This window comes from Pan troglodytes, chromosome 12, assembly GCF_028858775.2.
Source record: "Pan troglodytes isolate AG18354 chromosome 12, NHGRI_mPanTro3-v2.0_pri, whole genome shotgun sequence".
NCBI lineage: Eukaryota > Metazoa > Chordata > Mammalia > Primates > Hominidae > Pan > Pan troglodytes.
This window is the reverse complement of record NC_072410.2, coordinates 102,104,260-102,116,945: the sequence shown is the minus strand read 5'-3', so window position 1 is coordinate 102,116,945 and position 12,686 is coordinate 102,104,260. Positions and strand designations below refer to the sequence as shown.

At 40.4% G+C, this 12,686-nt stretch overlaps 1 protein-coding gene across 12 annotated transcripts in view; it reads right to left on the bottom strand.

Annotated features, from left to right (window-relative positions):
* The window catches only part of LDAH (lipid droplet associated hydrolase), a 139,056-nt gene that overhangs the window by 77,446 nt on the left and 48,924 nt on the right, over window positions 1-12,686 (bottom strand). The window lies entirely within an intron of this gene.

Here is a 12,686-nt window from a genome sequence, read left to right as displayed (position 1 = left end):
TACGGGCCCTGTAGGATAACTTGAGCCCTAAGAAGGACTGCACTGAACTTGACAATATACAAAGCAAACATAATTTATACCTATTGGGTACAATGTTCACTATTTGGGTAACTGGTACACTAGAAGCCCAATCCCCCCATTACATAATATACTCATGTAATAAACATGTGCATGTACCCTATGAATCCAAAATTAAATTTTTAAAAAAGATCTATCCTGGAACAACTTTCTGCTATAAGGTAACATGAACAAATCACCTTAAAAGAAAAAAAAAAAGAGAGAAAAATGCATGACCATTAAATGACTATAATAGTGAATAAATATATGCCATTACAGAAAATTCAAAAAGAAAAAATAGAAAAAAAAAACCCAAACTCACCACTTAAATACAACCACTAAATTCATTTTATAATTATCAAGCTTTTCCATGTGTGATTTTTATACAGTTGTATTCACATATTCTCTATGTATTCTGACATCCTTAATATTCTATAATTAACTTTTATGTATTATAATGTCTTTTGTAAATATAATTTTAATGGCTGTACATTCCATACTCTACCTAACCTTGCCTTTAAGGTTGGAGATTAGGATGTTTCTAATTTTTTGTTATAATAGATAATAGTTTTGCACATGATTTTTTCTATCTTTGTCTGTTTTCTTAATATAAATTCCAAAGAAAAGAATTAGTAGGTTCAAAGGGTATGAATACTTTAATGGAAATTATTTTTTTCTGATAATACATGGTCATTATAAAGAAAAGCAGAAACAATGTAGAGTTTTCACTCCAATACATCCTTTACCCCTAACCACCAGAGAAAACTACTATAAGCCACCTGGTATTTACCTGTTCAAACTTACTTAAAATGGATATCGAAGTACACACATACACAACACAACTTTTCTTTTAGACTATGTAATAGTAATAGTTAATTTTGATAACTGTTGAGGTTCATTCATCAAATGAACATTAGCAAATACTACCATACTCAACATAAACAGACATCATTAAGTATACTACTATATACTAATTCATTAAACACTATCACACATTGTGGTAGGCACACACTTTTTGATATATTAGTTAGTTTTTCAGTGAATTATCTGTTCACATCCTTTGCATCTTTGAGAACTTGCTGTCCTTTTTATGAATTTCTACAAATTATTTATTGTAAGAAATTAACCTAAGCTAAAAGGATTAGCTAAAGGCCCACATACTACAGACTAGTGACTTCCATCACCAGGGTAATATTTTCAAAACTTGTTACAATGCCACGTAAACAACTATTTCCGTGCCTGAAGACACAAAAATATAGACCATGGAGTTTGCTGAAATGCAGAGGTCTACTGCAAAGCGTCAGATTGAGAACTTACACACCAAAGAGCTTCAATCAACTTCCACTGACACATCTGATACCATCTTAGAACTTAAAAGATTTCAAAGAAATAAGAAAGAAATTTATAGTCCCATTTCAGTTTTGACCCTAATAATTCAAGGAAATGAGAAAATACATCTTGGTAGTGCTGTTACCCTGAACAAGCTGATATCAGCACATTTACTCAAGGGAGTCTCTGTGTTTATGGACAACGTCATAGGTGGAAAGAACTAGAGCACATTAACACAGAAGACCTTTCCTTCAGAGAATTTGATTCATATTCCTCCTGCTTCCAAGGGATATGAGAAGACAGAGCTGACATCACAGAAAGACCAAGGACAGATTTAACTGTCCACAGCATTTCAATGCATTCTGTTCCAAGCTTTTGGAAAGCTTAGGTAGGTGGTTCTCAAACTTAAGCATGTACCAGAATCACCTGCAGTGCTAGTTAAATGCTGGTTGGTGAGCCCCACCCCTTGGGGTGAAGAGGGGGAAGAATTTGCATTTCTAACAAGATCACAGGTGCTGTTGATACTACTTTGAGACATGTTGGCTTATTCAAATTAGTGCCCAGTGTCATCTATTATATTTTACTTACAACTACAGTACTCCTGGGCCAAGAAGAGGTAGTGATAAAATGTGTTGGGCAGCAAATATACAGCTTTCTCTGGCTAGCAGCCACTTAACTTCATTTGCCCTACCTGTCATTTTAAACACATCTCACTAATTCCCAAGCTATTAGACATCTGAGAGGATGGGGGAACTTTTCGATATCTGACAATATATCATTGGTACACAAATATTAAAATGGCTCAATATTTAAATCTGAAAAGTGTTCAGAAATTCTCAGATGAAATGCATTAGATAAAGTACTAAGTATTAACATGCATGAAGAATGTTCTATTATAAACCCCTGTTTTCACTTTCTTGCAGCTTTCCAAAAAATTAGCCCTTTGTGGTGAAATTTTCCATGCTTGGTTTCAGCCCAAAGGTGATTTTTTTTTTTTGCAAAGTTTGAGAAAAACATATTAAGTCGTTTTTGAGTTATGAAAAGATGAAAAAAGCCCACACAATTTTTCCACTTTGAAAGCAATTTCAGGATTTAAAAAAATACACAGATAACTAAAAATGGCTGAAGTTGAAAAGTTGAAACTGTCCATGTGTCTAGTTTTTAGCAAGGTATTCTGGGTAACTCAGAAAAGATAATGTGTGTGTGTGCGCACAAATATGCAGATACATATATACTTAAATAAATGCATAAGTGATTGGAAAAATAGCATTTCATCATCTACAATACAAACTTAGAGTAAGAGACTTACGGTTTTCTGAAATGGAAAATCTTTCAGAAATCAGAGTAGTTAGGTGCTGATTGTCTAAGCCTGTGCTTTTCACGCAGCAGGATTTATTAATGGGTCACATAGAGGTAATTGTCAAACTACTATGCACTATGTTTGCAGAATCCTCCAATTTCCTTCATACTCCTTCTGTTCCCAGCTCAATTCTAGGACTCTGATTTACTATCTTTTCAGTTTAATTTCTGCCCTTGGCCCAGGCCTCAACAGTCTCTTTATCTCCTATGCTCCAGAACACTCACACATGCTGTCATTTCTCTCAGTTCTCTCTGAACTCCTCCCAATGCATTCACCTGCTTCCTACTAAAACACTCACTGTGTATTTGAAGAACTCAAATATTAAAAAAGCAAAAATAGAAATCTTAAGTTTAGGCCAAATAGTTTGGTGATTTGTGAAAGCAACTTAGTCTAACCATCTGTAATCATCACCTCTCTAACTCACCTAGAAAACAGGTAATGGGAAAGTTAGAAAACAGAATACAGAGTCCCAGCGCTGCTACTTTCTACTAGTTGACATATGGGTTGGACACATGGCTCCTTGGCACTTCGGTCTCATCTTTAAGATGGGAAAAATCAGATTGTTAAAATACCTTGTTACATGTGAACATGTTTTATAAATTTCAAATGAATGTTAGGTATAATCACTGTTAGTAATGACAATAACATCAATTTTAAAAATTGAGCTAGACTTTTTCTAGATGGAAAAGGAGAACCAAATATGTAATATATGTTCCCCCTACACCCCAGGGAAGGGGTAAACCACTTTTGCAAAGACATAAATATTAAGAAAAATTCCATTTTCCAAGTTTTCAAGTATGTAGACTAAAAGACAAATGGAAGGAAACCTGTTCCAACAAAAGTTCCTATTTGTCTTTCATTTTCGACATCTCTCTATGCTTGGGCTGTTCCTCTCAGCATATGTTAAATTCTCCCCTACTTACAGGAAAAAAAGTTCCCTTGACCAGCTTCTTCCTTAAATTATTATGTGTTCTTCTCCTTCACTGGCCAGTGGAATCACTATCCATTTATCACCTAACTTCCTGCAACCCCCTTGTCCCATTATTTCACTAAAAGTCTGTCTTCAAGGACACCAAGAACCTTTTACTCTAGAAGCCTGAAGCCTTCAACATTTGTTACATTCAACCCTGTTACCTTGTTTAAATTATCTACTGCTATACAACATAGCATCTCTAGACTTACGGTTTAAAATCACAATGATTTTGCTTTCTCACAATTCTGTGGGTCAGGAATTCAAATAGGGCTCAGTTGGATGGTTCTTTTGCTCCATGTGATGTAGGCTGGGGTCACTCATTGGGCTGCATTCAGTGGCAGATGGGCTGGGCTGAGATGGGCTGGAAGACCCGAGAAGGTTTCACTCAGGCCTGGTGCCTCATGATCCTCCTACGTAGCTAGCTTGGGCTTCTCTCAGCCTCGTGGTCTCAGGGCAGTCGGCTTTCTTACACAGCAGCTGGCTTCTGAGAGGGAGGAAATAGAAGCTCCTAGTCCTCTTAAGGCCTGGACTTGAAGCTACCAGAAGTACATTACTTCCATTGTATCTTATTGGTGAAAGTAAGTCACATGCTTGGCCTAAATTTAAAGGGGAAGGGAAACAGGTTTCATTTCTTGAGAGGAATGACAAAAAAATCTGTGGCCATCTGTAATCCTCCATATATCTACCCCTTTCTTGACATTCTTGCTCTGTTCTTAGCTGCTGTGGTGTACTCTAGTCCAGATGAATGGTTTTCAAACTTTTTTTTTTTTCCTTAACTCACAGTAAGATATACATTCGACATTATAATCTACTATGTTATCAACACACACATAAAGTGAAACAAAAGTTTCATAATACATGCCTTTACTGCAATATATTTTTATTCTATTCTATTTTACTCGATTTTATTATACATTGTTTAAAAACACTGTTTCATTGGTCACAAACAGACGCTTCCATTCTCTGGGGAGGACTGTACTTCACAGCCTCATTGATGGCTGACTTGGTCATATGATTTGCTCTGTCCAGTAAAATTTGAGGAGTGAAAATTTTCACTTCCAGGCAGAGGTTTTAAAATGTAGGTGTGGTTCACTATTCACTTTATATCCTCTGCCATGGGACTTGAATATTCCAGGCAGAGGCTACTCCATCAATCTGGATTCTGGAGAAAGCTTGCATAGAGAGATCTTCATAGGGGCAGCCTACCCTCAAAGGATTTGTATCATGAGTAAGAAACAAACCTTTGTTGTTAAAAGCCACTGACATTGTGTTATTGTAGCACAGTCTACTGTCTTGACTGATCCACTGGTTGCAACCCACTGAAGTCATTTTGGGATCCATTAATGGATTGCAGCCAATAGTTTGGAAAATTATTATATCTTCTGCCTCTTTCTGTGACTTCCACCTCTTCCCCCTCCTGATGGCAGCAGGGGGCTATCCACAGTGGGGAGGCATGGACGGTGGCAGCAGGAGTGGCTACAGGAGCTGCAATGGCGGTGGTGGGTCCCCTGTGCCCCATGTCCTTGAGGCAGCTGACTGTGACGCCTGCTTCGGGGACCGGCCAGCAGTGGAGGGTTTCTGTGCCTCAGGAGGGGGCTCTGCACAGGGCCGCCCAGGGCTCTGTCCCCAGGGTCTGCCCTGCATCAGGGTGACCACCAGGCCTGACACTCCTGACGGCCAGACCAGGGCCTGCAATCCATTCCTGGAGGTGTGCACTGGGCAGGGCCACAATCTGGGCGAGGGGGAGCTCCCAGCTGCCCCTGAATGCCAGGGCCACTGGGGGAGCTCATGGAGATGTTGCCCCTACCCTGACACTGGCCTGGGCCCAGCAAGTACCTAGAGCCCCTGCCCCAGGCTGTGAGGGGGTACAGCTGGGCTTCATGCTCCATGGAGCCACTAGAGCCAGAAACAGGCAGCAGCCCAAGACAAGGCTGTGGACCCAGGCCTCTCTGTGCCCTTGGGGGCCTGGGAAGTCCCCCCTCCCTTGCCCTTGAAGGCTTGGAGAGGCCTGCTCCCACTCCATGACCTCTCCCTGCTCCTGGTGCCCGCTCTGATCTTGGAGTAGGGTTGGGGCCAAGCCTGGTCACTGTCACAGCCCGGCTGGGTGTGCACACACTTGAGGAGCACTGACATGCCAGCTCCCTGCCACCTCAGTCCCCTCTGGACTTTGGGTGCTGACAAGCATGAGGGGAAATTGAGGGGGTGTGTTGAGGGCGGCTCAGCACTGGCCTGCAGGTGCCCCTTGGCAGAAGCAACCTGGGTGCCTTAGATGCTGGCAGGAGGCAGATGGGCCACTGGGCAGAAGAGGGAGGATCTCCGGTGAGGCCCCACCTGCAGGCCAGGGAGGGTTTGAAGGCTAGGGGCCAGGCTGCCAGTCCCAGGGACCAGAGTAGGGGACTTGTGGTGCCCTTTCTGGGCCTACCCCTGGCTGCCCATGGACCAATCAGTGGGCACTTCCTTCTCTCTGAGGCCCATAAAAGCCCTGGGCTCAGCCAGAGCAGAGCAGAGGACAGAGAGACAATGGGATGATCTGCTGCAGAAAGGAGCTACTATCTCTGCCAAGAGATCCAGACAAAGGGATGACTTGCCTGCACAGAGAAGCCACCTACAGGGCCTCCTCTCTGCTGAGAGCTGCAGGATGGGATGACCAGCTGCAGAGAGGAGCTACCCTCTCTGCTAGGAGCTGAACACTCATTGGGACACCCTGGCTACACAGAGGAGCTGTCCACTGCAGGTCTTCTCTGAGCTGTTTTATTGCTCAATAAAGCTCCTCTCTGTCTTGCTCACCCTCTGCATGTCTGCAAACCTCATTCTTCCTGGTCGCAGAACAAGAACTCAGGACCTGATGAGTGGCGAGGCTAAAAGAGCTGCTGTAACACAAACAAAGCTGAAACATGCCCCCTGCTCGCCATGTTGCGAGTGAAGAGAAGGAGAGAAAATCTGCAGCACTTCAGGGAGCCCAGACCTGGGAGCTCCCTGAGCCAGAGCTGTGACTCCCTCTTTGGGGCCTTGTGGTTCCTGGAGTCTCTAAGCTTCTGGGTGCCACCGCATTCCCTGGTGGCAGCTGGGGAAGCTGCTTACAGTGTGCCTGGTCCAGCTGCAGCCTCACAGAGAGCTGACACCCATGCTGGCACCTGGAGCTGCCTGCCCCATGGCAGCAGCCAGCATGTCTGACTGTGCAGTGGCTGGACCCCATACTCGCTCACACACACCCCTCATCACTCCACGCCTGACTCTAGTCTCCCTTGGAGGCATAGGATCCAGGCCAGCAGCATGAGCTGAGCATAGCCTGTCAGGCAGAGTGGGTGGAACGAGCCCAGTGGGCCCAAGCAAAACTCAAGCAAAGATTCCACCAACCCACAGGTTTCTGGCCAGAACAGCAACACCCCAAAGATCCTGTAACACTCCTTTATGGCAAAGGAAATCATTCCGCTGATATACATCTATGACCTCTCTCTTTTCTCAACAATTTCCCTGGGCAATTTTATCCCTTACACTGTCTTTATTATTTCTTATTTGGACTAGTAAACTTTCCTGTCACCTGGATGTTCACTTTTTATGCTGCACTTTTTCTATCTCCATCTCATTTTCCTTTTCTCTGAGAGATTAATTTACCTGATGCATGACTGCTATCATCAGAGATCCTTCAATGGCTTTCTGCTGTCCAGAAAATGAGCCCATGCTCCCTAGCCCAGCTTTTTGTCCATCTCTATCAACCTTGAATCTCATGCCCAACTGACCCCTCCATGCACACTCTGCCGCAACCCAGTCAACCACCCACTGCCCTCTCCCCGTGCCCAGTGATGAAAACCATTTCTCTTCATGCTGTCTCCCTTGCCTAGAATGCACAGTACCCCCTAGCCACCATATAAAATCCTCTACTTCCAGATACAACTCATCCTTCAGTGGCCTTGAAGCTCTTCCAGGAAGCTTTTTCTGAGCTTCCCAGGTAGAAGACAACCCTCTCCACAAAACTTTCTGAGCCTTACAGTACTGCCTCATTTTGCCTTCCATGTCTTGTCACTTGTCACTTGAATCTAGGGATAGGATTCTGACAAAATTTACTACGACAAATGAGTTATTTCCTATTCTTCTCCCTCCCTCCAGATTATCTCAACTGTTAAACACAGCTGAGTGACATAATATGAATGCTTCTTACAAGCATGTCTTACTTTGACAGCAGACATGAAGGCTCAGCAGAATGGTGTAAGTAAACCACAGTCTCAATAATCTCATTGTTGGAGAACACTGAAGCTATTTTTTCCTTAGTATGGATGAGGTATATTCCTGAATCAAAACATATATGATCTAACATGTTATTCTAATTCTTTTAGTAAAGTTTTGCAAACTTCTCAGCTGTAGTTGTATGTTGAGTCTCTAAAATTTTGAGTACTTAAAATGCCCCAAAACATCCTTTTTGAGGATCTCAAAAGAAGAGAAAAAAAGGCTGAGTGATAACAATGTCCACACATTTAATGCTGTCAATTTTACTCCTTTATCTATTTAGGACCTGTTCATTCCTACTGAAAAAAATTATAATGTAGTTACTGGTTTTCTCTGCCCACAGCAAATTAGTAGCAATAAATTAGAAGTAGGGAAGAGAAGAAGTACTTAACACTGAGAGAGGAGATAGAAAAACTAAAATAGACATACATGAAACATTTTTTTAAAAAAATGAAAAAGCATTATCACCTAAGAAATTTCAGGACACAGGCACATTCCTTTTGATTACATTTTATTCTAGCATAACACTATCAAAATAATAGTGTTATTACCACTGCCCTTAAATCACTAAGAAAAAATTCCTGTATAGTCAATATGCATTGCTGAAGGCAGATAAGTAAGTAATATATTTTAGACAAATTTTTATCCAGTTGGGTAAAATAGTCTGGTACTTAAGAGAGTGAGTTTAAGTAATCCAGAAATTTCATTCAGAGAGAAGACATTTTTGCTAACCAGACAGACAAAGGAAACTCTATGTTATTATGCACAGAAGGCCAAATAATATAAAAAATTAAGTTTGTGAAGGATCTGATATCCTTCGAAGAGGAGAACATGTTATCATTAAAGGTTATATAAATTCTTAGAGGAAAATTAAAGTTATATTAATTGAAGTTCACCCCAAGACTCAGTGAAGAATCAAGGGCTTTCAACTCAACTCCCAAACTTGAACTTTATGAAAAAGATTTACTGGCAAAATCAGGTGACACATTTTTAACATATAGAGGGTTGATAAGAGAAAGAAGATTCTAGATAGCGGAGATAAGATTACTACTTTTTTGCTTCTGTATTATTCTCCCCCCACCCCAACACACAATCCTGAAATTGCTAGAGCATTCACGGGGTTTCCTACTCTTGGAGCACCAACACAATGAGTCACACGAACTTAGCAGTTGTGTACACTGCAGGGCACACTGTAATAGCTATAGGCTCTGCTATCATCCACAGGTTGAAGGAGCCATCAATACCTTCTTGGATTCTTTTTATACTCACAGCTAATACCAGTATGCCCCACCCCAGATTCAGGCAGAGCCAAGGCTGAATCCTGGCAAGGGACCTTTCTCTCACTTCCCATTGATAAAATGAAAGATGGGGCCAGATTGTCTCTAAAGCCTATCTCAGTTCTAAGATTCTATGAATCTAAAAACAATTATATTTATTATTGTAAGTCATGATAGCTACTATTTAACAGTCTTTCAATTACCTATTTGCTCAAGTTTCTCTTTAAATTCCCTATACTGAGCATTAATTTCAAAATATATGAAGAATATCTCTAATTCTATGTATGGAATTTGTTTAGATAAACAAATAATTTTAAATGCCAGATTTTTTTAAAGGGGCAACTTTTTTTTAGTATATTAAAATACAGGTCAGACAGTATATCTGACATATACAATAAGTCTCTTAAAATGATTTAAGACCAAGTTGCCTACAATTAGTTATGAAAATATTACAAAGAGCTGAACCAAAATAAAACTAAATAAACCAGCTAGCTACTAAACTACACATATGTCCTCAAAATCTTACAAGAGTCAAATATTCCAGTAAAAAATAACAGAAGAGATGGAAACACAAGTTTCTTATTATCACACTTCATATGTTATAAAACATAATAGCTAACTTATTTTTGGCAAAATGATTAAGGATTGTAACATTCTGGCTTACACAAACATATTTGTCAAATGCATCTTAAATGGAGCATGTCATGCTAACTTTAGGCATGCAGGCACTGCGGTGTCTTAGAGTAGCCCAGAGACACTGAAATTTCAACACTTTGGCAGGGATCACACCACCAATATTCACTGACCCAGGTGTTTAATGGGGGCTGGGGATGGGGTAGGGAATTTCAACAATGTAGTTAATTGAAACCAGATAAAGCTTCTGAATAATAATTTAAAAATCATACAGATGTTCACTGCCCCTCCTACCCCCCAAAAGAGGTGACCTTTTGGACAATTTATTGCACACATTATTTTCTAGCCTACACCCTTTTTAAGAAGATAAAACACAGCTTCACATGTCTTTCTGAAAACTCTATAACAGTTTGAGTTGTGTCTCCACAAATAAAGTAGGTTAAGTTCACGTTTCATCTTTGTTTCCCCTTTTCACCACTATTCCTGCAAAAGCAAGGACACCTGAAGGCAGGACAATAATTAGAAAGTTATGATGCTGAAAAAGCTATAAGAAAGCACATTAACCTTGAGATGCATTCTACTTCTTTCCCAACAGACATTGTGAATATGAGCCCAAAAAGAGAAAAAGGTTCAAGACAATGTATTGAACAATCATTTTCAAACACACAAAAGAGAAACCACACATCACATGCAGAACAGATCTGGAGCAAACACAAAAACCAAAACAGATCTGTGATTAAGTTAATAATAGTCTGTGATGGGCTCCAAAATGAATATTTTCTTTCCCATGTTTATAGAACAGTAATGCTATTATTTCAAATATGCAAGTATCCTTTTTAATGTTTTTAAAGTGTTTAAGACACCTGAAACAACTAACAACAAATAACTACATTTCATGTCAGTTTGCTACATTTTATTTGACAGGTCCAAGTCATTGCCTACACCAGTAAATAAATGCAACAATTTATGTACATCCTATGTCCATGTTCTTGACTGCACAACACACAAGTGAAATCCTAATTTTAGAATGATGGGGTACGCAGCTCTGACGCAGCTCCCAATGACTTTCACCTCCTAGTATTCATGCCCTTGTGTAATTATCTCTCCTTGAGTGTGGGCTAGACCTAGTGACTTGATTCTAACAAGAATACAGGAAACGTGATGGGATGTCACTTTGTAACTGGGTTACAGCCTGTGATTTTCATCTGCTAGCAGGCTGTCTGCCTCCTTGACTCTTCTTCCAGGTGTGCTCTAATGAAGTCAGCTAGACAGGCCGACATGTTAAAGAAGGTGGCCTCCCCCCAAATGCCACTGCTGAATGAAGGCCCTCTGTCCAACAACTTTCAAGGAATGGGATCCTGTCAAAAACCACAAGAGTGAGCCTGGATGCAGATCCATCTCAACTAAAGCCTTCAGATAAAACTGTAGCCCTGGAAGACATGTTGGTTAAAATCTTGGGAGAGACCCTGAAGCAGAGAACCCAGCTAAGCTGTGGCCAGACTTCTGACCAGAAACTACGAGTGAAGAAATGTGTATTGTTTTACACTGCTAAGTTTTGGGGCAATTTGATACACAGCAATAGATACCTAATACAATAGTTAACCTAATGACTGAGACAATGACTCTAGAGTTATTTCCCTAATAATAATAATAGCTAATACTTATTTGGAACTTTAAAGTTACAGATACCATTCTTGATGCTTTATATAATTCCTCACAAAAATACTTTGAAGAACATATTATCCCCATTTTACAAGTGAGGAAACTGAGGTTGAGACTCAAAACTAAAGTAGAGACTCAATAACTTGTCTAAGATCAGACAGACTAAAAAAAAAAAAGATAATAAATATTGGAACCTAGGTGTCCTGATTCTACTGCCAGAACTCACAGCAACTGTGCAAGTAGAACCACTAAGAGGCAGAGCTGGACACCATAAAGATGGCAACCACATGACACAGTACTAGAGGAGACTTCGAAGGCACAAAAGAGATTAGAAGCTGTGCAAAATGCTAAAAGGAAAAATAAAGCCTGCATTCTGATTAAGACACCTTATTTAGGGAAAAAACACCCAACACAGTAGACAATAATACAGAGAACAGAGTACAGTCTTGAATTTATTGAATTCACACTTAGAAATGAAAAACATATTTTCTTATACCCAATAATAATTTAAAACCTCCATTTAGTATCAAAAACCACAGCGAGGGAGGCTATAGTTGTAATTTCCCAAGGGCAATTACGAATAAGAAGCAAGCAGGTGAAGCTGGCAAGAAAAGGAGCGAGTGCTTAGTGAGCTTTGAGACCCCACTGAAGATATTTTATCCCACGGAGTGAGAAACAGTCAAAATCCTAGCACAAAGCAGCCACGAAGCGATCACGTCCTATCTTGGCTTCAGATTACTAGGTTTACCAGCACTCCATGCTCCCACACCCCCTGAACTGAAACAAGACAGTAGGTATCACATCTATTGGTTAGACTGTCTCCTCAAGCAGACTCCAGGCTCTCCTACTTCAAAGACTGTCTTACTCACTGGGATGTCCTCAAAACATAGCACAGGATCTGACACATGGAAAGGGCTTAATATATGTTTGTTGAATAAAGAAATGAATTATCTTGTGAATTGCATCCATTGAGTTATTTCAATGATATATGTTAGTGAAAGTACAACTTTTTTGTTTTGTTTTATATCTCTTATAGTTCACTTGCTTTCCTGGGCACTTTAAATAAGTCTTTGCGTCTCTAGCGCCTCACTTAATATCTGGCACACAGTGGTATCCAACAAATATTTGCAAGCATTTGTGAATATGTGTCTCAAAAAGGCCGCCAAGATAC